Raw genomic sequence first — 25,293 nt, forward strand, 5'->3', positions numbered from 1 at the left:
CTTTGGTTAATGTTTTGGTTTAAAACTCATAGATTTGTTTTACTTTTAAAACTCTTATGGTACCTTGGTTTACATATATATATATTGATGATGTTTTTCAGTATGATCAGTTTGTTCTGTGGTACATTTGTGCCCATGTTGCTTTTGTAAGCTTTTAGGGTTTGTTTTCATGTGTTTTGTAGGCTTTTATGGTTTGTACCATGCTTATGCAGCCTTTATGCTTTATAGCCTAGTACTTCTAGCTAAATGTTATGCATTTCTTTAAGTACTCTCACTCTTGTGCCATAGTAGAATCTTGTTCCTAGATGCATATACTTTCTGTATTGTGCATTGGTTGAGTGTTGGACATGCAAGTGATTTGCATTGAACTTATTAGCTTGTATGTCTGGATGTTCATTCCAAGTGTGAATGAGCATTGTGATCACTATTTTATAGTGATTGCTTGTATGGTCAAACCATAGTTTATTACTTAATTCCATTTTCCTTGATCGCATTGTGCTTACCTCATATGCATTACAAGTTTTTCTACATACAATGATCATATTGTGTTGTTGTGTTTCAGGAGATACTTGTTCATATGATTCAAGAGCTACACAGATTCTAGAGTTAGGCGTGAGTGAGTTTTGTTCAACTGTTTCCAACTCATATGTTAAGTTGAGAGTTTGTTTTAGGGTTTTGTCATAGAATAGCTAAAGGGGGAGATTGTAAGGTTAAATTTTATCAACCATCTTGTTGGCTTTATTCCGTGCCAAATTTGCTTGTATTTTAGCAATTAGTAACCCTGTATTTAGGTTGGAATCATGTAAGGGTAATGTGTGAGAGAGTGTAAAGAAATGCTCAAGATTGTGCAAAGAAGCAGGGACTCGCGATTGCATCTTGCGGGTGGCTTGCAGTTTGCAAGCCACCAGAAGTTGCACACGTGCCAAGCATGTAGAGAAGCTGAATCATCATGCCAGTTGTAGCACTACAGGACAAAAAGTCCAGTCTGGCCATTCAGTTACCTCGCGGCTGGAACTCGTGGCTCAGTCAAGTCGCAAAGCCAAGTCGCCAGCCAACTCTGTTTTGAAAATCTGACTCTTCGCATTCCACTCTCACCCTAGTATATATACCCCTTATACCCACGAAATGTAGAGAGCTTTTAGAGAGAATTTTGAGAGAAAAATCCTAGAGAAAAACAAGATTGACTCATCCCCAATCTTCACATAGTGACTCTTCAAATTCCTCTACTCTCACTTTCTCCATTGTTACATCCTTGAGAGGTTCTTAGCCAAACCCTTTTCTCACCATCCCCATATCTGTGAGAAGGCTTTTTGGTGCTTTGGGAAGTAGTTAGGAAGGGACCAATTTCATATGGTTGATGCTATGGTCAGTAGCGGAATCCGGTAAGCTAAAGAAGAAACAGGTTCGGCGTAATCTCGTTGGAGTAGGAGCTTGGAAGGCTTAGGTACACTGGGTAGATTAGGCTTGGGGGGTCTTCTGCTGTTCATGGATTCCAACTACATTCTTTAGTGGATTATTTACCGCTTGGAGGGTGGCGGAGAGGTTTTACGCCGAGGGCTTCGGTTTCCTCTTCGACAACACATTGCTGTGTTGTCCTTGTGTTTGCATCTGTCTTCCCTTAATCTTTGCCATTTAATTTCTGCTGTGAATGTGATTTTATTTGGTCTAAGATTGTTTATCAATTTTGTTATATGCTTATGTTCATATTCCACACATTAATTGTTTGATAATAAGCTTGAATTGATAATTTGTAAATTGGGGGTCTAAACATTCAAGGTGTTTTATACACTAATTGAACATTCAACCACCACTGAAGCCCTCAATCCTGTGAGTGTGAATGCCATCATACCCCAACAAACACTAGCCTACCCAAAGAAAGCTCGTCAAGAATTCTCCGACCTAGAAATGACCCTCACCCAAGCATATGAAAACTTATCCTCCAGAGGATTCATCAAACCTTTAGACCCTACACCCATGCCTAATCCCATACCTCCCACTTTGAACCTCAATGAATATTACCATTACCACAAAAAATCCGGCCACAAAACTGACAATTGCTTCTGCCTCAAACACGAAATACAAGACCTCATAGATAATGGAACCCTTCCAAATCCCAACATTATCACCAAACCCAACATTAGAAATAACCCTTTGCCTAATTACCATAGGGCTCCTCCTACATATCAAAATTGGGTGCAAATAGATGAGATTGAATGGGATTGTTCAAAGTTGATAAAAACAACAAATGTCAATATCAATGCCATGGAAGTCCAAGGAATATGGGATGAAGAAGATGAAGTCTTAAAGGAAGCGATAGCAGTGTGGGGAATACTTCCCAAAGGAGTGACGAAATTAAAAAAAAAAAAGGGTCTTGGAGGACAATGTAGCAAATATCACTAGGAGTGAGTAGCACTATAAACCATCCTTTTTGGAAAAAGGATCATCTTGATAGAGATTTAGGGGAAGGGTCCAAGCCTACAAAACTCAAAGGAAATGAAGAAAAAGAAGAAGAAGATAGGGTCTTAATGCAATTAAAGAGGACCCAAGCTCATGTGTCCGTATGTGGCTTACTCATGGCCTTTTAGAAGCATTGTATGGCTCTATTGGACGCCTTGAATGGGAAAGAAGTACCTATAGAAACCACACCACAAGAAGTTTTGCCTCTCATAGGAGTTGAGGGTTCCTCACACCCCTTCCTTGCCTTTTCTGATGAATATCTCCCTCCCAAATGAGCTACTCACACTAGACCCTTGCAAATCACCATTGAATGCATGGGTGCCAAGGTTCTGATGGTACTTATTGACAATGGGTCTGCCTTGAATGTTTGTCATTTTAGGACCACCCTCACTATTGGCCTAAATATAGGGATTATCATCCCTTCCCCTTTGATCGTAAGGGCATATGACAACACTTCAAGAAAGGTCATAGGTACTTTCAAGGCTCCTTGCAAGATTGGGCCAATAGAAACCATTGTGGAGCTTCATGTCATGGACATCATCCCAAATTACAACCTTCTTTTGGGAAGAGCTTGGCTCCACCCTGATAGGCCAAAATCGAATTGACCTCTTGTGATAAATTAATTGATTAATTAGCTAAGTTTATTAATTAATCAAATTAATATGCAAATGCGTGGTAGCACAAACAAATCACCAATTAAACTAAGTGCAGCAGAAATTAAATTGACACGGTGATTTGTTTACGAATGGGGAAAACCAATACGACAAAAAATCCCACCGGGTGATCTTAAGGTCACCACTCCTGAGAATCCACTATTATTAAAACAAGCGGTTACAAGTAAAGGAATCCCAGTATCTTATACCAACCTACAGTTGAACCCTTACCCCAATACCCAATTGGACTTGTTCTATAGTGACAATCTTTCCTTGTAATGCACCGCTCTCAGTACGTGACTAACCAATTGTGCGGATCCCAGTACGTGACTTCAATCACCAACTAAAGAAGGTTGTTGGTTGCAAAGTTCTTCAATTCATCCAGACGATGCAGATCAAGAAGATGCTTGGTCACGAAATCCTATGGTGCATAAACACAGCAACTTCTTCACAAGAACGATGAACTAGGGCAAAACTATGTCTCCGGTCACAATTTGCTTGAACAAACTTTGCTCAACACTTGTGCAACTTATGTCCCTTTGACGGCCCTTAAAATAATCTTTTTATATGTCTAGGGTTGTAAGAAAAGAAAACCCAAACACATAATCACGGATTAGAGTCAAAACAGAACTGAACATCTGTTTTTCTTCAACCTCGACAGATGGCTATCTGTTGAGCTGTTGTCGAGCCACGGGGCTGGAACAGCTTTTCAAGCTTGATAGATGGCTAGTTATCGAGCTTTAATGAACGTGCATTTTTCAGCTTGAATCTTGGACAGACTTGTATGGCTTCAACACTTTATCTTGAAACAAAATTTCTTGAAGTATTAAACACATCCCAGATCTACCCAAATACAAGTAAAGTGAGTTTTGTCAAAGGATTAGCCAATTACATAAAATAATGACATATGTTCCTAACAAGTGAATCACATATGTCCTAACAATCTCCCCCTTTGGCAATCCATGACAAAACCACAACAAATAAATGAACATATGAAAGAAGTAATAAATCACTCAACTCATACTCACTTGTTAAATACAATAAAATCTATCCTAACAAAAACTCTTGAAAAACTTTGCAAGAAGAGAGTTTATGGCAAATAGACTTTGACAACCTATATTTCTGAAACACTTTAAACAAAACTCATCAAGGCATCTTTGTGTGAAACAGTAATAATAGATTGCATACAAGTAATAAGAACCATGTGTATAAAGAAAGAAAAGAAACAACACATGTAAGGATAGGTGAAGCATCATACATCAATATATAAAGAATATAAGTAAAATGTATGTCAAAATGGTCACAAGACCTAAGGTACAAGAATAAATGTATCTCAAATAGAAAGAAAAGAAAAAGATACAAGTAATCCTCACTACATCCCTCAAAGTGCACTCTCCCCCTAACAAAAATCTCCTATGCCAACCTTCCCCCTAAGTATGACTACTCTCATAACCAAAACTACTCCTCCCTTTTTGTCACGAGTGACAAAGGGTAAGAGTGTCAGGTAGACATCTCTTCATCACTGGGTGAGCTAGCATCGCCATCATCCTCATCATCAGAATCAAAATCAGTAGCATCATCATCATTAGCATTACTCGCATCCGCAGGGGCCACAGGAGTGGAAGGTATGGTATAACCACCCATCTCAGCCTAGTGTCGAGCAATGCAGCCAACACGGGTGTTCACCTAACACAACTCATAACTGAGAGTGTCGAGGTGAGCATCCCTGCGCTAAAGCTGTGCCATGATGTCCTCGAGTGTCACTCCGCTCATAGAAAAGGAGGGAGCAGATGTGGATGGAGTTGAAGGAGTGGGAGGAGCTATCGTACTGGACTACCTCGATTGAAACTGTGCCTTACTCCATTTAACGGTAGCGTAGTCAATGGCACACATAACAAGGAAGTGGTCGGAAGAGGGAAAATGAATAGAAAAATAGCATAAAATCTGCGTGATAGCCAAAGGGAAAATGAGCTTATCATGGATAGTCGTATCCCTATACACATCTATAATAGAAAGAATAAAATGTGAAGGAAAATCTATAGTGTGTTGCTCTAACAAAGAAAGAAAAAATCGAGCACAAGGCTCTGTGATAGAGTTAGTGAGAAAGTGGGTGTAAAACAAAAGTCATCACCATGTTCATGAATTTAGGACTTTTAGTAAAGGTCGAACATGGTGTAAACTGACGATCACCCCAATCAGAAGGGCGCTTGCAGAAAGCAGAATTCATCTCATCTTTGGACATAGTCTTCAGACACTCACATCCAAGGCAGTTAGGATGCTTTACCCTCAGGACACGGAGCACATCGGATACCAACTCCGGTATGACAACAATGCGCGTACCTCAAACGCGAGTATGAAAGAGAGGTACTGAAGAATCAAGTCCATGCATGTTGGAGTAAAAATCCTAGATCAACACGGAAGGACATGTGATCGAGACGTCACATAGTGACTCCTAACCTCAATTGTGAATGACATCGGGTAGGTCAGTGTCGGCGAAGTCTGCCAAAATGACTCAGAGTTTCGAATGAACACCTCATCAAGAAAAGTTCTCTGAGAAGTCCTTTTGGGCATCCTCATCATAGAACCGAATAGAAGAGGGGGTAGGATCAGAAGAAGACGATGCCCTGGAATGAAGAGGGTTCTGGGATGGAGCAGATTTATGTTTCGGTGCCATTGACACACTAACGTAAACTAGAGAGAGAAGGGAGGAAGAAAGAAACACTCAGAAAAGTCCCAAACAGTTCAAATATACACAAATATATTGAATGTAAGGTACGTATGCATGAAAATTCATGAGCATGTGACGTGCAAAGTAAAAAGCAATATGGGCTCAACCCAATCCAAATCTACCAGCACACAAATAGTCCAACATGTATAACACACAACTAAATGCATGAAAATATAGTTATAATGCACATGGAATGCAATGCATGCAGTTTTTAAAATCAAATCTTCAAAACTCATCCCAAAAATTTCACAAAAACCTCTTCGATTTTGAAAAACCCCAAATTTTGCAAAAATCCCAAAAACTTAGGTTTCAAAGAATGAAATGCATGAAAATGAAGGATTAGAGACTTACCAAGTGAGGAAAAACTTGATTAAGCTCGAAAAATGTTTGAGGAAGAGGTTTAAGGGAGAGAGGAGAGTGTTTGGGAGATGAATAGCCACGGACAGATTGAGAGAGATCAAGGAAATGAAGTCCGGATTTCACAAGAATCTATTTATAGAACCTTAGTAAATCTCGACAGATTGAGGTGTGGAGAGGTATCGAGCCAGGTGTCGAGCTTTAAAAGTTTCGACAGATGCAGCTATCGAGAGGTGTCTAGGTGTCCACAACAAAGCAAGCTTGATGGATCGAGGAGGTATCGAGGAGCTATCGAGGAGATAGGAGATTTCTTGATCGACAGATAGGCTAGGTATCGAGAGGTGTCGAGGAGGTGTCGAGATTTCTTAAAAACAGTTTTTCAAGAAGGGTGATTTGTTTGTGCTGCCACGTACAATTGAAGTTAATTTGATTAATTAATAAACATGGCTAATTAATCAATTAATTCATCACAAGGGGTTAATACGTTTTTGGCCTATCAAATGAGAATCCATGCTTAATTAAAATTGCTTCAACTCTAAATGAAAAAGAAAAAAGAAAAAAATCTTCAAGAGCTCCTCACAGAATTTCAAGAGGTGTTTGCATGGTCCTATGAAAATATGCCGGAATTGACCCCGAGATAGCTCAACATCACATTGATACTCATGATCACATGGTACCCGTCAAACAAAAGTTGAGAAGAATGAGGACCAAATGGCTCTTAAAAATCAAGGAGGAAGTTACTAAGCAATTAAACGTAAGGTTCATCAAACCCGTATTCCAAGCCGAATGGATTGCCAATGTTGTGCTCGTACCTAAGAAGGATGGGAAGATAAGGATGTGTGTGGATTTTAGGGACTTGAACAAGGCATGCCCTAAGGATGACTTTCCTCTCCTTCACATTGATGTCTTGCTAGATAACATGACGGGAAGTGCTTTGATGTCTTTCATGGATGGTTTCATGGGGTATAACCAAATTAAGATGGCTGCAAAAGAAATGACCAAAACCACTTTCACTACCAAGTGGGGAATCTACTATTACACGGTGATGCTGTTAGGCCTTAAGAATGCCGGGGCAACCTACCAAAGGATGGCTACAGCCTTGTTACATGATATGATGCATAATGAGGTGGAGGTGTATGTCGATGATATAATAGTGAAATCCAAGGATAGAGAAGGCCACATCGTAAACTTGAGGAAGTTCTTAGAGAGGATTAAAGAATATAGGCTAAGATTGAACCCACAAAAGTGTAACATCGGAGTATCCGTCGGAAAATTGCTAGGCTTCCTAGTAAGTGTTAAAAGGATAGAAGTTGACCCATCCAAGATCAAAGCCATATTGGAGATGCCTCCACCCAAAAGTGAGAAAGAGATAAGGGGTTTCTTAGGTCGATTACAATACATTAGCCGATTCATTTCCAAGCTCACTTCCATTTGTGAGCCCTTCTTCAAACTCCTAAGGAAGAATGAACCACATACATGGAATGGTGAGTGCCAAAAGTGTTACGACATATGTGTTTCACTTGTTAAGAACATATGTCAGATTTTATGTAATTGGCTTATCCTTCGACAAAATGCACTTTACTTGTATTTTGGTAGATTTAGGATGTTTTAAATACTTCAAGAAACCTTGTTTCAAGATCAAGTATTGAACCTTTCAAGTCTGTTCAAGAAAACAAGTTTAGAGTGCAAAATCATTAAAGCTTGACAGCTGGCTCGACAGCTACATCTATCGAGCTTAAGGAAGCTGTTCTTCATTCGGTGTGCTCAACACCTACTCGACAGCTGCTCGACACCTGCTATCTGTCGAGGTTTAAGATTTTCAGAATTCCAATCTGATTTTCTTGGGATCCGTGAATGTGTCTTTGGGCCTTCTTTTCTCCTAAACCTAGACATATAAAAGGATCAGTTTAAGGGCTGTCAAAGTGTTCACAAGTTGCACTAGTTTTGAGCAAACTCTGTTCAAGCAAATTGTGACCGGAGACGAAGTTCTTGCCCTAGTTCATCTCTTTCTCTTGAAGAAGTTGCTGTGTATGTGCATCGAAGGGTTTTGTGACCAAGCATCTTCTTGATCTTCATCGTGTGGATGAACTGAAGAACTTTGCAACCAACAACCTTCTTAGTTGGTGATTGAAGTCGCGTACTGGGATCCGTGCAATTGGTCAGTCACGTACTGGGAGTCGTGCATCTGAAAGGGAAACTGTTACTACAAAACAAGTCCAATTGGGTGTTGGGGTAAGGGTTCAACTGTAGGTTGGTAAGGTACTTGGATTCCTTTACTTGTAACCGCTTGTTGTGATAATAGTGGAGTTTCGGGAGTGGTGACCTGAAAATCACCCATTCGTGGGGTTTTTGTCGTTAGGTTTTCCCCATTCGTAAACAAATCACCATGTCTTTTATTTTCCGCTACATATTTAGTTTATTGGTGATTTGTTTGTGCTACCACGCTTTGCATGATAAATTGATTAATTAATAACTTGGCTAATTAATTAATTAATTTCTATCATAAGGGGTCATTCAGTTTTTGGTTTATCAAAAAAGCCTTTGAACTTATTAAGGAATATCTCCTCCACCCACCTATCCTAGTGCCTCCACAACAAGGAAAACCCTCACTCCTATACCTCTCTATCATAGGGGATGCGGTTGGAAGTATGCTTGCACAAGAAGACAATGACAATAATGAGAAGGCCATATACTACTTGAGCAAGAGGTTCCATGATTATGAAACTAAGTACACTCCCATAGAAAAGTCATGCTTTGCACTTGTTAGGGCTGTACAGAAGTTGATACATATGATCTTACCTTTCCAAATATGGGTGGTAGCAAGAATGGACCCATTGAAGTATCTCTTTGAGAAGCCTACTTTGAGTGTAAGATTGTCAAGATGGTTGATCTTATTAGTAGGATTTGATTTGAAGTATGTGGCTAGAAAAACTATCAAAGGGAGCGTCATGTCGGGTTTTTGTGCCGAGAATCCTATAGAGGAGGAAGATGGTGAAGAGGACTTTTCGGATGAGGAAATTTTGGATATTGAGTTAGGGACATGGAATATGTACTTTGATAGAGTCGTAAACCAATATGGGAATGGGATAGGAATACTCTTGATCACCCCCGAGGGATTTCACATACCTTTGGCAATTAAGTTGAACTTTGAAGCAACAAATGACATGGTTGAATATGAGGCTTGTATTGCCAAAATGGAAGCTCTTCGAGAATTTAGGGTAAAGGAGGCCGAAGTATTTGGAGATTCAACTTTGGTTATAGCCTAAGCACAAAAGTTGTGGAAGGTGAAGGAGGAACACTTGAAACCTTATCAACAATACTTGGTGGACTTGACTAAGACCTTTGACAAGATTGAATACACAATCATCCCTAGAGCTCAAAATCAATTTACGGATGCCTTAGCTACCTTAGCCTCCATGGTTGAAATACTAGAGGGAGTATGTGTTGGAAATATGCATATACGTAGCGGAAAGTTAAACGGATCTACTTCATTCACAATCTATAACATGCACTATGTAAATTTAAGAATTCAAGTATAACAGAGCATACCTTGAAGCGGTGAATTTCAAAAACTAAGATCGAAGCACTTGGGAATACTTTTAATCTTCACTCCAATTCCACTAACGCCCAAGAAGTGTGGACTCTCAATTGGTTACAAAGGATGAATTTGAGAGTGACATACACTCACCTACACCATTTTACAATGATGTTTCTCATACCCAAAATTCTGTACGTTTTTCCCTTTGTATCTAACCAATTATCTAATTGGGCTGACCTTTTGGGCCTTCCCAATTGGGTTTAAGTGTGTGGCTTGTAGTGGGACCAAAAGGGACCAATAAGACACTAGCTCCAATGGGCCTTGGGCTTTTCTGTCAACTCTTGACAAGTCCAAAGTTACCATTAACTATATTTAATATCACTATATAAATATAGTTGCACTCTATGCCTTATCTATAAATTATATCCCAAGACTTTATTGTACATGCAACCCCTTCATAAAATATTCGTAGTAATACAAAGTCATTAATGTAGACTGTCACTTTGAAAATTACTATATCTTAATCCTTGAGTACCCGGTTTAATCCTTTTAAGTTATTCACCATATATTTATGAAATCCAATTTCATAAATATATACTTTAGTAATTTCTTACTAAAGTGGTTAGGCCTAACTCTTAGAATAACTAAACCCATTAAACTTATCTCAAGGGAATATTTTATATCTCCGTTAAGAGACTATGAATTCCATCTTGAGAATATATGTTCCATCAACACTAAATGTGGCTGCCCAATATAATGAGGTTTTGACCGTTACTTTAGATCTCACTTCTGATATATCAAAGCAACCTACACTTCATGATTAAGTCCATTATTCTCTCAGGATTAAGAGTTCATGCAAATATAAGTCGTGAGATTTATTATTCAATTGACAGTCTTTACAAGAATAATAAATCTCACAGCGGTCCAGTTCAATATGTTTTAACTCTTAAAACATATCAACATATCAACTAGAAGTCACCACTTCCATGATCAAGACAAATCATCTTAGTTGATACGTTATAGTCTTCATAGATGAAACGCCCAATTTCATCACCGACTACGAACTAAATTATGAGTTTACAAAGAACTTGTAATTTATATCTTCTATGACTTTTCACATAAATCACATACTATGCATCTCATGGACTATATGATAATGTACAAATATTCATATTACCATTATTTCAGATAATAATAAAACAAATTTATTAATTACAATATTAAGTCATACATAATGTCACACATAATATCATACATAGCATCATACAATAAGATTTAAGGGCACTAATCCTAACAGTATGGACACGACCCTTGGAGATTGAGAAAAGTTATGAGGAAGTGCACAAAAGGAAGATGGATGCTTCAATAATGACCATAGTGGAAGAGGAAGTGTGATACCCCAATTTAATTGATTATGTGATGTGTGTGGGTGTGTGATGAGTTCCACATTGGGTATTTACTGGATTGAACTGGGCTTTATTAATAACTACAAGGAGCCTCAATTGTGACTAGTCCTTTTGAGGTATAGCGCAGATGTGGTTAGCGCTTTTCCTTGGGTCGTTACATATGGTATCAGAGCCGGCCCAGTAACCCCGTGTAGGCTCAGAGGCACTACCCCACGTTAGGGATTTAAGTGGGCCCTAACGAGGACGTTAGGGATTTAAGTGGGAGAGATTGTGATACCCCAATTTGATTGATTGTGTGATGTGTGTGGGTGTGTGATAAGTCTCACATCGGGTATTTATTAGGTTGAACTGGGTTTTATTAACAACTACAAGGAGCCTCAATTGTGACTAGTCCTTTTGAGGTATAGCGCAAATGTGGTTAGCGCTTTTCCTTGGGTCGTTACATATGGTATCAGAGCCGGCCCGGTAATCTCGTGTGGGTTCAGAGACACTATCCCACATAGTGGGCCCTAACGAGGACGTTAGGGATTTAAGTGGGGGAGATTGTGATGCCCCAATTTGATTGATTGTGTGATGTGTGTGGGTGTGTGATGAGTCCCACATCGGGTATTTACTGGGTTGAGTTGGGCTATATTAACAACTACAAGGAGCCTCAATTGCGACTAGTCCTTTTGAGGTATAGCACAGATGTGGCTAGTGCTTTTCCTTGGGTCGTTACATATGGTATCAGAGCCGGCCCGGTAACCCCGTGTAGGCTCAGAGGCACTACCCCACAAAGTGGGCCCTAACGAGGACGTTAGGGATTTAAGTGGGAGAGATTGTGATACCCCAATTTAATTGATTGTGTGATGTGTGTGGGTGTGTGATGAGTCTGACATCGGGTATTTATTGGGTTGAATTGGGCTTTATTAACAACGACAAGGAGCCTCAATTGTGACTAATCCTTTCGAGGTATAGCGCAGATGTGGCTAACACTTTTCCTTGGGTCTATGACATTATGAAGTTCTTGGAACTAGGAGCATATTCAGATGGTGCCGACAAGAGAGAACGTCGTTCCATTAAGATGGTAGCAATACAATACATCCTATGTGGAGGACAACGCTATAGAAGGTCCTAAGATAGTATACTCCTTCGTTGCTTGAAGAAGGAAAAAGTCGAGAAGGTAATGGAAGAAGTTCATCAAGGGATTTGTGGCCATCATATGAATGGGAGAATGTTATCTAAGAAAATCCTAGGGATGGGGTACTATTGGAATACAATGGAGACCAATTGTGTGGATTATGTGAAGAGTTGCCATGATTGTCAAAGGCACACCAACTTGATCCATGTACCACCTAGTGAGTTGTATAACATCACTTCTCCATGGACATTCTCGGTTTGGGGTATAGATGTGATCAGAAGGATAGCTCCTAAGGCTTTAAATGGGCATGAATACATCCTACGGGCAATTGACTATTTCACCAAGTGGGTGGAAGCAACCTCCTACTCCATATTGAAGGCTAAACATGTGGCTTGGTTCTTAGGAAACAACATCATATGTCAGTTTGGGGTGCCTCGAGAGATCATCTCCGATAACGGTTCCTACTTTGAAGGTGAAGTTCAGAAAGTCATGGAAGTATATAGCATTGAGCATCACAAGTCTTCACCATATCGACCACAAGCTAATGGGGCCGTAGAAGCAGCTAAAAAGAATGTGAAGAACATCCTTACCAAGATGGTAGTGACATAAAAAGATTGGGCTAAGAAGCTTCTGTTTGCCTTATGGGGTTATAGAACTTCTATTTGTGTGTCAATTGGGGCAACACCTTATTCTTTGGTTTATGGTAGTGAGGCGATGCTTCCTATTGAGGTGGAGATACAATCTTTGAGGGTATTGGTAGAAACCAAGGTTCTAGAAGAGGATTGGGCTAAGGCGAGATATGAAAAATTGGCTTTGATAGATGAGAAGAGGGTTAAGGCACAATATCATGCACAAGGGTACCAAAAAAGGATTGCTAGAGCATTCAACAAGAAAGTGAAACTGAGAAACCTTAAAGAAGGGGACTTGGTCCTAAAGGTTCTTAGAGATGATACTTTTGATTCAAGAGGAAAGATGAAGCCTTGGTGGTTTGGGCCGTTTATCAAAAAGAAGATCATGTTGGGAGGTGCTACGAAGATCATAGATTTGGATGGGGAAGATGAATGTTCAAAATGTGTATAAAACACCTATAAATGTTTAGACCCCCAATTTCCAAATTATCCATTCAAGCTTATTATCAAACAATTAATGTGCGGCATATGAACATAAGCATATAACAGAATTGATAAACAATCTAAACCAAATAAAATCACATCCACAACAGAAATTAAATGGCAAAGATTAAGGGAAGAGAGATGCAAACACAAGGACAATACAACAATGTGTTATCGAAGAGGAAACCGAAACCCTCGGTGTAAAACCTTTTTGCTGCCCTCCAAGCGGTAAATAATCCACTAAAATATGTAGTTGGGATACATGAACAGCAGAAGACCCTCCAAACCTAATCTACCCAGTGTACCTAAACCCTCCAAGCTCTTACTCCAACGAGGTTATGCCGAACCTATTTCTTCTTTAGCTTGCCGAATTCCGCTATAACCCATAGCGTTAACCAATGTGAATTGGTTCCTTCTAAACTGCTTCCCAAAGCACCAAAAAGCCTTTTCACAGATATGGGTAAGGTGAGAAAAGGATTTGGTTAAAGAACCTCTCAAGGATGTAATAATGGAGAGGGTGAGAGTTGAGGAATTTGAAGAGTCACTATGTAAAGATTGTGAATGAGTCAATCTTGTTTTTTTTTAGGGTTTCTCTCTTAAAATTCTCTCTTGAAGCTCTCAATATTTCGTGGGTATAAGGGGTATTTATACTGCAGTGAGATAGGAATGCGAAGAGTCAGTTTTTCTATAACAGAGTGGACTGGTGACTTGGCCTTATGACTTAACTGAGTTGCGAGTTCAAGCCGTGAGCTAACTAAATGTCTAGTCTGGACTTTTTGTCCTGTAGTGCTACAGCTGGCATGACGGTTCAGCTTCTCTGCATGCTTCACTCGTGTGCATCTTTTGGTGGCTTGCAAGCCGTGAGCCACCCATGAGATCCAGCCGCGAGTCCCTACTTCACTCCACATTCTTGATTCCCACCTAAACACAGGGTTACTAATTGCTAAATTACAAGCAAATTTGGCACGGAATAAAGCCAACAAGATGGTTGATTAAATTCAACCTTACAGTAGAGATGCATTACCCAATTACCATGGATAGAGCTTGGAAATACAACATTTAAAGGAAAAAAAAAAAAAAAAAACCCTGCTAGGTTGAAAACCCGAAATGGCAGCCTAGGCAAAAATTAAGGAAAAAAAATCCCGCTAGAATGAAAACTCAAAAGGGAAATCTAGGTAAAAGTTAGGGGAAAAGACCATAGGCATGGCAAAAATTCCCAAAGGGACATCATGGGAAAAAATTACATGTCAAAGGAAAAAGAAAAAAAAAAGGAATGAGATGACAGTAAGCAAAGATAATAAAAAGTGATTCTCTTATTGCTCAAATTAAAAGGTAACAAGATTGTTTTCATAGGGGATTTGGAACACTCCAATCCTTTATTAAATTTAAAAACCCAAAAGGGCAGTTTAGGCAAAAGTTAGGGGAATAGACCATGGGCATGGCGAAAATTCATGAAAGGACGTCATTGAAAAAAATTACATGGCAAAGGAAAAAGAAAAGAAAAAGACAAAACAAAGGAATGAGATGACAATAAGCAAAGATAATAAAAAGTGATTCTCTTATTGCTTAAATTAAAAGGTAACAAGATTGTTTTCATAGGGGATTTGGAACACTCCAATCCTTTATTAAATTCAAAAACAAAAACATGAGAATCATAAAGTGCGGAAAAGTAAAATATGGGGCAGATCAAGGTGGTCACTTAGCCCTCATTGCTTTCTTGCTAGTCTTCATGCAAGCTTTCTCATTCCTCAAAATCCACTTCATGTCATCCTCCAACCATTGCTTGTACCTCATAGTGGGATAGATGTATTGAGGAGGAGCAATGCCTCTAGTCACCCTACGGCGTGGCCAAGCCTCACGAAGCCTACCCAAGATCCTGTTAGTAAACACCTCGATGTGGAAGGCACCTTCACCACTAGGAACTCCTTGACGCTCTCCAAATTTCCTTGAGATATGACAAGTGGAGTAGTATGAGTAGCAATGAAGTCCAACTAAAGGTACACTGTAGTCCTTGCAGTAACGGTGAACCATGCTTGAGATGTGCCACCCCTCCACGACCCATTGAATCTCGGTCTCCTTGATGTGACCCATAAGCTCCTTGTACGCCTCAAAACTCATGTCATTTTGATGAAGTTGGCAATCCCTAAAATACCTAGGAAGGTATGTGCTGGGGGGTACAGTGGGCGGTTGAAGCAATCGAAGCCTCTCTTGTAGCCATATCTAAAAAAGAAAAGAAAAAAAAAAGAAAAGAAAAGAAAAGAAAAGAAAAAAAAAAAAAAAAAAAAAAGAGGATGGAGTAAAAAAAGTGGGTAAAACAAAAAAAAAAAAAAAAAGAGAGAAAAGCAAAAAAGAAGAAGAGAGAGCATGAGTGAAAATATATATAAATAATAATGAAAGATGATATAAGGTGCCTCGATGGGTTGAAAACTGAAAGGCAATCCATGCAAAAGTAGTGGAATCCCACTAGGTTGTGAACCTAGGCAAAAGTTATAGATTATACCTAAAGAAGAAGAGGACTTCCCACAAAGAAGCTTGCTTCCTTCCTATGAAAGGCATCCAAACCATTAAGAGTTTCCGCCAAGATCAAGCCCACCGGGTTACCTCTCTTTAGCTCATTAACCAACATGCGCATCCAGAGGTCCACACAATATGACCTTTAGACCAAGAAGTACTTTTCATGAGTACATAAGCAAAAGGCACGAAGAAAGTATGAATGTGGCCTCTCATCTATGGGAATGCCCAAGTCGGAGAAGTGTGCAAAAACCAAGCTAAGGTTAAGTTTGCCAAAGACGCACCACATATTTGCTGTAGCAACAGGGACACCCAACACAACTTACAGCAAAGAGAGGAGATCCCCACCCATGGTAGGGAAGATGAGATCATTAATCTTTGGTTCACCCATGATGGAACCAAATTCTTCGATAGTGGGACATAGTTCTACTCCATTGTAGCAGAAAACATGCTGAGTAAGGACCCAATAGTTGGTAGCAACACAAAGAAGAGGCTCATCCACCCTTATTTGATGGTATGGAAAGACACAAGAAAGACTATAGGGGGTGATGGAATCATTGAAATTTGGACCAAGCCTTCTAATCCAAGCCAAGACATCGAGTGGAGAGTTTTTTGCCATTGGGGGACCTTAGAAAAGTGCTCTCTAAATTAAAAATACATTACCCAAATGGCTACTTTTATACTTAATTAGGGCGCTAGGGTTTCCTCTGATTTGTGGCCCACATACGCAAGGTCAACCTTGTGTAAGTGAAGTTAAAGCTGCATACGCAGTCCCATCGTCACGTATGCATAAAGCTTGGTAGAAACTCATTCTCCTCTGTTTTAAGCATAGTTTTTCCACTCCAGGGCATCTTTAGGGTTCCTACGACCTAAAGGATCATTCAAGGCATATTTCAAGCACAAGATTTCAAGAATCAAAGAAGCAATATTGTATGGAAACACATAATTAACCACATATCTTGAAAATTAAGTACTAGTCCCAATTAAAAGCATAAATGTAAAAACATGTTCTTAAGTACTACCCTTTTCCTCAAATTGAATTCAAATGTCTGCTAAAAGAAAAAAGAAAAAGTAAAAGCAACAAAAAGAAAGAAATATGTGTTGTATTCCTATGTGTCTTGACTATAGGTAATCAATGGTGTCACCGCTTCCTTGGTTGGTAGCTAAGAGTCGCTTCCGAATCCTTCTCATCACCACTACCAGCACCACCACCACCACCACCATCATCATCATCATCATCATCACCACCATTACTGCCCGGGTAGGTCACCTTCACCTCGAGATTCCCTGCCAACCATACCAACTCCTTATGCTCTTGGTTGGTGGGCTGTAGTTCGAAGAAAGAAGGGTTAGTGATCGGAAAAAAGGAAAGACAGCAAGAAGAAAAAAGAACATAGGGAAAGAAGAACTCATCTCCTGGGTGTTTATAGGAAAAGGGTAGCTCGTTACATTAGGATTACGGGGCATGAGGCGCTCTCGAGCAAAGCCATTAGGGCCATATGCATAGATCGTCTAAGGGAGATGTGGAGGATCAATTGCCTAATCAGCAACAGACTCTTCTTGCTACAAGTTTTCCACCATTAGAAGCCATGACAAACAAGTTAAAGGAAAAGGACAAAAAAGGAGAAGAGATCAAGCATATACCTAAATAGTAAGGGAAGGCATAAGGCAGGTGATGTTAAATTCCTTGTAGTCCAATCCATCAATGAGCTGCTTAGCGTTGGGAATGTCACTCCTCCACAAGTTGTACTCAGCATCGGTCATGGAGCATAGGACAAGTGTGAACTCCAGAGGATCCATTAGAATCTGTAGGTCATCTCTACCCATCAGTTGACACTGCATAATCTCCGCCAAGTAGAGTGCCCTCAAGCCCGCTCCTTTAAAGGGCCAGGTAATCTTTGAAGCAATGATGGTGGCAACTTCCAAATCTGGAGATGTGGGAAGGGCCTGGCCAGCCCGTGGAGTCTAGTTGACCTATAATGATACAAGGTTAGAAGAAAAGTATCTTAAGGGAAATGCATGAAGAAGCATGAAAACTGGAACTCTTAAACTTACCTCATCCGCAGTTAACCCAAAAGGATGGGTCCTTACTAGAGGGAATTCCTTCAAATTTGGATTGGTGCCCAGAGTTATGAGGCCATACCTAACAATCCATTGCTGCAAAAGGAAGCACAAGCCGTAGGTTAGATACAAGATGGTATAGTTTACAAAATGGTACAATTTGCAAGATGATACAGTTTGCAAGATTATAAGCTACAAATGAAAATACAAGAGATGGAAAGAGAACTATCTTCAAGTGGCTTCCAAGGCCCCACAAGTTGTTGCAATGTGCCCCAACTAAGAGTGTCAAGGATAGAGTAAAGATAGGCAATACATGCCTGCCCCCTGTTGGCCCTCCATGCATTTGTAAAGTCTTGAAAGAGGGTCAACCACCTTAAGAACACCGTTTTCCTACCATTAGTGAAGAGATAAGCTCCTAACAAATGTAGAAGAAAAGCCCTAGCCATTCGGACTTGCTCCTCCGCAGTCCTTTATGGGAGAAGCATGTAATCCGACACCAAGTCAGAGGTCTCAGTGGAGTACTTCCTCCCCAACATGTCAAGACCCAGCTGGACACCCGATAGCCATCAAAATTAAATGATGGTCCCTTTAAAGCTAATGCCGGTCATGCGGTGGAAGTCATAGGGAGTTACTGTCATCTTCCACTCAGCAATATGGAAGGTATGTGTAGTATCCCACCACCCCTTGATGAGGCATTGCACCAAAGTAGCACTTGAAGACTTTTCCGGTAGAAGGCTAAGGATAGGCTCGAAGCCCATTTCCCGGATGTAAGCCTTGGTTTCATGAACAAAGAGGTTGTACCACTTCACCACCTTGTTGGTGCTTCCCCTACTAGCATAAGGGGAAGAGCACTGCAAAAGAAGAAGATAACATTAGATTCTTGATTAAAGTGAAAATGATGTTTTTGATGCAAGAATAAAGATAAAAAGAAGGATGAATTGATGTTCAGGAGCAAAAATGACAAAAAAAGATGTTAGGATTGTATATAAAAGTGAACCAATTGAAAAAGAAGTGAAAATGGGTAGAGTAAGGCCTCTACCAAGCATCTCACGTATGTGGGTCAAGGCCCATGTACGTAGATAGGACCCCGTGTATGTAGGCCAAAACCCATGTACATAGAGCTCCAAGAATAGTCATGCATACGCAAGAACAAAGCTGCGTACACATAAGTCCAAGCTACGTACGCAGGCATGCAGAAGCATGGACAGAGGGTGTCCTTTTTAATTTTCAAGCATATATCATCCAAAATCATTCCTAAACATGTTCCTACCCCTCCTAATGTGTTAGGTTTTCATCTAAACCCATCTCACAACAAAACCCAAGCATTTACATGTCCAAAAACTCATCATAATGGAAGATTAAAGAGAAACTTGAAAATAAGAAAAGTTTGAAAAACTTACAAATTCAGCCATAGGGATGTGAATCTCTAGCCGATGTGTCAATGACGGAGGCTTTATCAATCTCACTACTCCATTCTAGCAGGTGAGGAGAAATGCATCAGAGGAAAGGACGTAGGAAGTCTTTTTGGCCTTGGGTGCCATTGAAGGAGATGAAGAGAGTCTAGAGAGAAAATAAGAGAATGAGAGATTTTTGAGAGAATGAGAGAATCAGATGATGTGAGGAAAAGATAGAAGGGGGAAGTTTTGTAGAGAAAAAAAAGGGAAGTTGAAAAGTTATGAAGGATGTGAAGAGATGGGGGAGATGAAGAGAATGAAGAGGCCGGAGCACACTTGACGGCTAAACTATGTGTAGTTTAGACCTCACCACTAAACTACATGTAGTTTAGTCATGAACAGTAAAAAAAAAAAAAAAAAAAAAAAAAAAAAAAAAAAAAAAAAAAAAAAAAAAAAAAAAAAAAAATCTCAAGATTGCCTAATTAGGCACAAAGTCACCTAGGACCCCACAATAAGCAGTAAAGGAAGTAGAAAAATCTTCCCCCAATGAAGCATGTACATCCTAAAACCATTTTTAGTAAATCACATAAACTCAAGAACACTATCCCTAGTAAGAAAGCAGAAGATTCTTCCCAAGTGGATCGAGAATATCTAGAACATCATCCCTATGGAGGAGGTAGATGATTCTTTCCCGATAGACCCAAGTATATTTAAACAATCCCCAGTGAAGAAGCAGAAGATTCTTCCCCAATGGATCAAGTACACCTAAAGTATCTTAGTGAGGAAGTAGAAGATTCTTCCTCAAAGTCCTCAGCATACCATGAAGGAAGTAGAAGATTCATCTCCAGTGGATCACACATCTACAAAAGTTATACTACTCCTCAGTGAGTCCATTTTTACTACTCCTCAGCGAGTTTCTCATCCCTAAGTAAGTCATGAAAGAGGCAGAAGATTCCTCCCTATACAAACCTACTTCTTAGTGAGTTTTCACCACCAAAGTGGATCCAACAATCAAGACTACTCGTGCACATATCCTCTGGGCATTGAACATGCTGGCATGGTAGAAAAAGGTAGAGATAAAGATAGAGAAAGAGACCAAGGTCAACCCAAGGCAAGAGCCTCACTAGAAAAGATAGAGAAAGAAGTAAAGAAAACAAGAGGAGTGAGTCACCTAGAGAAGTTTGAGGCAAGAGCCCCGGATGGACACCACAGAGACTACATCCTTTTGTTGTTTGTTGGGTTAGCTCTAAGATAGTAAGTCACTCGCCATTTTCTTACTAGTGGAAAAACAGGTTCTAGGATAATGAACCTGTCGTTGCTTGTTTCTTGAGCAACAAAGGTGGGACTTTGGACATACAAATCCCATGCAGCTCTCCGGAGTTGCACCCCGCTCCATGTATGCGTGACGTGTGTTGTGTGCGTGGGTTAGGCTTGAGCCATACAGTCAAAACAAAATATTTTGTCTCTTATTCTTTTGATTCTATTAGCAAAGCTCATGAATCAAAAAAGGGGCATCTGTAGACATTGCATTTTGTACCCCCTACGACTCAGGCCCCCATTCCCCAATCATGCCTAAACTCTAAGGCTTAAAGCCAGTTTAGAGCCCAATCAAATATCAAATTGACTTGAGGAGTGTTAAAATGGAAAATATAACCTTTTAAATGAGAAAAAAAAATATTTTTGGAAATAAAATGACCAAAGTGGCCCTTGGCCCACGTATGTGAGTAGCAGCTTCCGTACGTGGGCCAAAGCATGTGTACGTAGGCACACTCCTACATACGCAGCTAGGGTTTCAGAGACATAAAAATGCAAGTTTTCTACAATAATGGCTGAGGTTTGGAATGAATCCTACCTCGTCTAGGAGCCATTCCAAACCCCATTTTTTCCACTATATAAAGCCTTACATGGTATATTTTCAAAGGACAGAGAAATCCCATGGGAAAAATACAAGATTCTTTAGAAAATAGTGAATTAAAAGGGAGCTTTTCACAAAACACTCTCAAGTCAATTTTTTTTTATTGGGACCTTTTCTGGTCCCAATCCTTTTAGTTTAATGTTGCTAATCACTTTCTTATTGGTTTGTGAATAGATTTGACTGAGGGGAACAATCAAAATCGAGCTTGAAGAGCTTTTCTTTGAGTTATTAGTTCAAACTTTGTCTTTTCCTTTTCTTTTCTTTTTATGCTTTTAATACTTCTATTTGTCTTGTTTCCTGTTATAACATGTTTTGATATGCTTTTCTATTTTAGGTTTATGTTTTTATATGTTTAAAATGCATGTAGGGTGTTAAATATAGTGTTTTAAGCTTGGTTGTGCTTTTAGGGTTTTCTGGGCAAGAACTTGCGTACACATAATCTTGCCTGTGAACACAGGCTTAATTATGTGCATGTAGGCTTGTTCTTGCATGCGCAAGCCGCTGCCTAGAAACCCTAATTTTTATTTTGTGTATTTCATTTCTGCTTTCACATGTTTGTTTGTTTAGCTTCTTTTCCCATGCCTTTATGCTTTCAATGTCTATGTTTCACTTGTTTAATTGCTTGCTTTGCCTCACATGTTAGGATTAGGGTTTATTTTGTATTTTCTTTGTTTCAATGCCATGATCATTCATTCACATGCTCATGCATGATGCCATAGGTGTTGAGTTGCTGCAAGGTGAGTAAAGGTAAGTCATACATTCACATTCACATGCATATGTGTTGTTATGTTTTGTTTGATGAACATTGCATGTGTTGTTGAGATGCGTTTTGTGTTTAATTTATAGATGATGTACTTGCTGCCATGATTAACTTGCTGCCTTATATATGGCATGATAGGGTTTTCACATGTTAGAGGAATGCTAGGGTTGTATATGTGTGGTTTGGTTTCTTATGCTTTATGGATGGATATGTATGTGTTTTGGGATGATGGTGCCATGTTGTATACTTAGATGTATGTTAGTGTGTGTGTGAGTTTAGGACATAAGTGTTGAACATGATTTTATCAAGTTTAAGATGTAAGACAAAATGATGGGAGGCCAACCTTAGGGTTGGGTGAACACTTTCCCAAGGACGTACGTAAACTCTGAACTCATATCTCTAGTAGTAAGATCAATGGTTTTTCTTCGGAAGGATGCTATATTCATGGTTCCTAGGCCATTGCAAAACTAGGTGGCGACTCCTCCGTTGTGTCCACAAGCACCCTAAGGCGTTAGGACTATCTACGTCGTGGCATAACATTTTTGCGAAATGTATGATTAGAACCAAGCAAATCCTAGGCTTACAGGTGTGATCTAGCTTGAGACTCTTACCATTGTGCCAAGCTCTTTGACCATATGTGTTATGCCACACAATTAAAAAGTTTAGATAGGATACATGACATGAAATTATACTTCAATTGAAATCCAATTTAGATTTTAATTGGAATTTATCTTAGTTTTGACTTTAAATATATATATATATTTATTGTAGAATAAAATACCACTCATGTGAATTTTAAAAATTATTTTAATGTTTGAAAAACAATAAAAGATAGCATAAATAATAAGTTGTTAGAGAGAATAATGTTATTTAGAGTTTAATTTAAAAACAACATCAATTTATAAAGTTTATAATATAGTTATTTTCAATTTTTATTAATAATACACATTCTTATGAAAAATAATAAATTACTATAATGAATTTAAACTCGTAACAAGTTTGAAAAGGAAAAAAAAAATGTACTTTTTTCTTAAATTAAAATAATTGCTTCTTTATTATCTCTATATTCTTTTTTTTTTTTGGAAACCGGAACCAAATGACTTTCATTAATTCAAAAGACTAGAATCCAAATATAGAGCATCCACAGTAGGGGGAGGATCCTCCTCCATCCATACAATATCATTATCAGATAACCTAGCAAATTTTGCCAAAGCATGAGCAACACCATTGGCACTATGCCTAACACAGCTAGCTGAGATGGATCTAAAACCTACAGACAAGCACCAAATATCTTCATAGATCAATCCAAGCCGAGAGAAGTTTGGTTAAGCCTGTGAAACTATCTTCATAACCAGAGCATTATCACCTTCTAGTATCACCTCCATAAAACCAGCATCTATAGCAAATTCCAAAGCTTTGCAACAAGCCATCACCTCCAATTCTTCACTATCTCGCACAGCACCACCCTTGGCAGATATAGCAGCCATAACTTCACGATTCCCATTTTGAACCATAGCCCGAAGTCGCACCATTATCAAAACTAGCTCCATCAAAATTCAGCTTAAAGAACTCTCCTTGTGGTGGCTGCCATGCTTGACTTGTAGGGACGTGGATTGATACAGGTACACTCAGTTGGTCTTGAGCCTCAACAAACTCTCTCACATAATCTGATGCACATTGGTGAGACTGTGATGGGTGTTGGAAGACACCCCATGTAACACTGTGTTCCTCTGCAGCCAAATTTGCCAACAAATCACCCAAAATAAGTCCCATTCCTCCAATGACAGCTTCGGCATGAGACCAGCTACCAGCTGTCTAAAATCCACTTACTTAGTCCCAAATTTTTGAAATCTGATAGCACTACTTGCCCACACATCCTGTGTAGCCCCACACTCCTAAAGCACATGCAATACCGTTTCGGTAGCTCTATGACAAAAGCAACAACTCACATCCTCCACCACCCTTCTCCAAACCAAATTATCTCGTGTAGGCAATATATTTTGACATGCTCTCCAAGAAAAGAGTTTTACCTTATTGGGGACCCTTGCTTTCCAAACCCGTGACCAAAAGGAAGTGCTTGCTCTTTGTATTGAAGTCTCTCCTGAAGAACTCTTTGCCATCTTCAATAGCTTAGCGACATGGTACTCGAACTTCACACTATATCTGCCTTTCTTTGTAAACAACCATACCAAGGAATCCTACACAACCCGCATGCTCAAAGGAACCTGAAGAATAGCTTCAGCATCAAACTGATGGAATAAAGCCTGAATTCGTTCTCTATCCCACTGGTGGGTCTGCCAATCTATTAAGTCTGAAACCCTCCACTCCTAAATATCCTCCTCAGGTTGGAACAAAATTTTTCTGGTTTGCTGATTAGGTAACCAACAGTCCTTCAGAACATGGATGGAAGCACCATTACCCACTCTCCAATAACACCCTCTCCTCAAAACCGGTTGGGCGGCCAACAAGCTCTTCCAAACATAAAAGCTATTTTGACAATCCTTCGCCTCAAGGAGCTCACACCGCGGAAAATATTTTGCCTTAAAACAATTATACAAAAGAGAGTTTTTATCCTGCAACAACTGCCATCCTTGCTTTGCTAGCATAGCTAAATTAGAAAGATCTAATATCTTGGAAGCCCATCCCACCCTCTTTCTTTGATTGTGTTAAAAAGCTCCAGCTTTTCTAGTGAATTTTCCTCTTTTCACCAACTTGGCCCTACCAAAATCTGGCACACATAGCATCCAACTCATCACATAATTTTCTGGGCAATTGAAACACCCCCATCGTAGAGGTGGGAATAGATTGAGCCACTGCTTTTATCAGAATCTCTTTCCTTGCCCTAGAAAGCAACTTCCCCTTCCAACCCTACATCTTTTTCCGAACTCGTTCCTTAAGAAAAGCAAAAAAATCGTCCAATCAAAGTAGGCAGCCCCAAATAAGAATCAAACCTTTCCACGGCCTTCACCTTCAGTTTATTAATAATCCATGCTTTTTGCTCCACAGATACATTGTTGCTAAAGTAAGCAGACGACTTCTCTAGGTTAAAGCATTGGCCAGAAGCATCAGCATAAAGCTGTAGGGTATTTGAAACAACCAGCACTTCATCTTTATTAGCCTGACAAAAAATCAAAGAGTCATCAGCAAAAAGCAAATTAGTTATACGAGGAGCATTTCTACAAACTGCCACTCCATGCAACTTCCCATCTAATTCTGCTTTAGCAAGGAGTGAGGTAAAACCTTCAGCACATATCAGAAACAGATAAGGAGACAACGGATCT

The sequence above is a fragment of the Quercus robur genome, chromosome 10 (assembly GCF_932294415.1).
Source record: "Quercus robur chromosome 10, dhQueRobu3.1, whole genome shotgun sequence".
NCBI lineage: Eukaryota > Viridiplantae > Streptophyta > Magnoliopsida > Fagales > Fagaceae > Quercus > Quercus robur.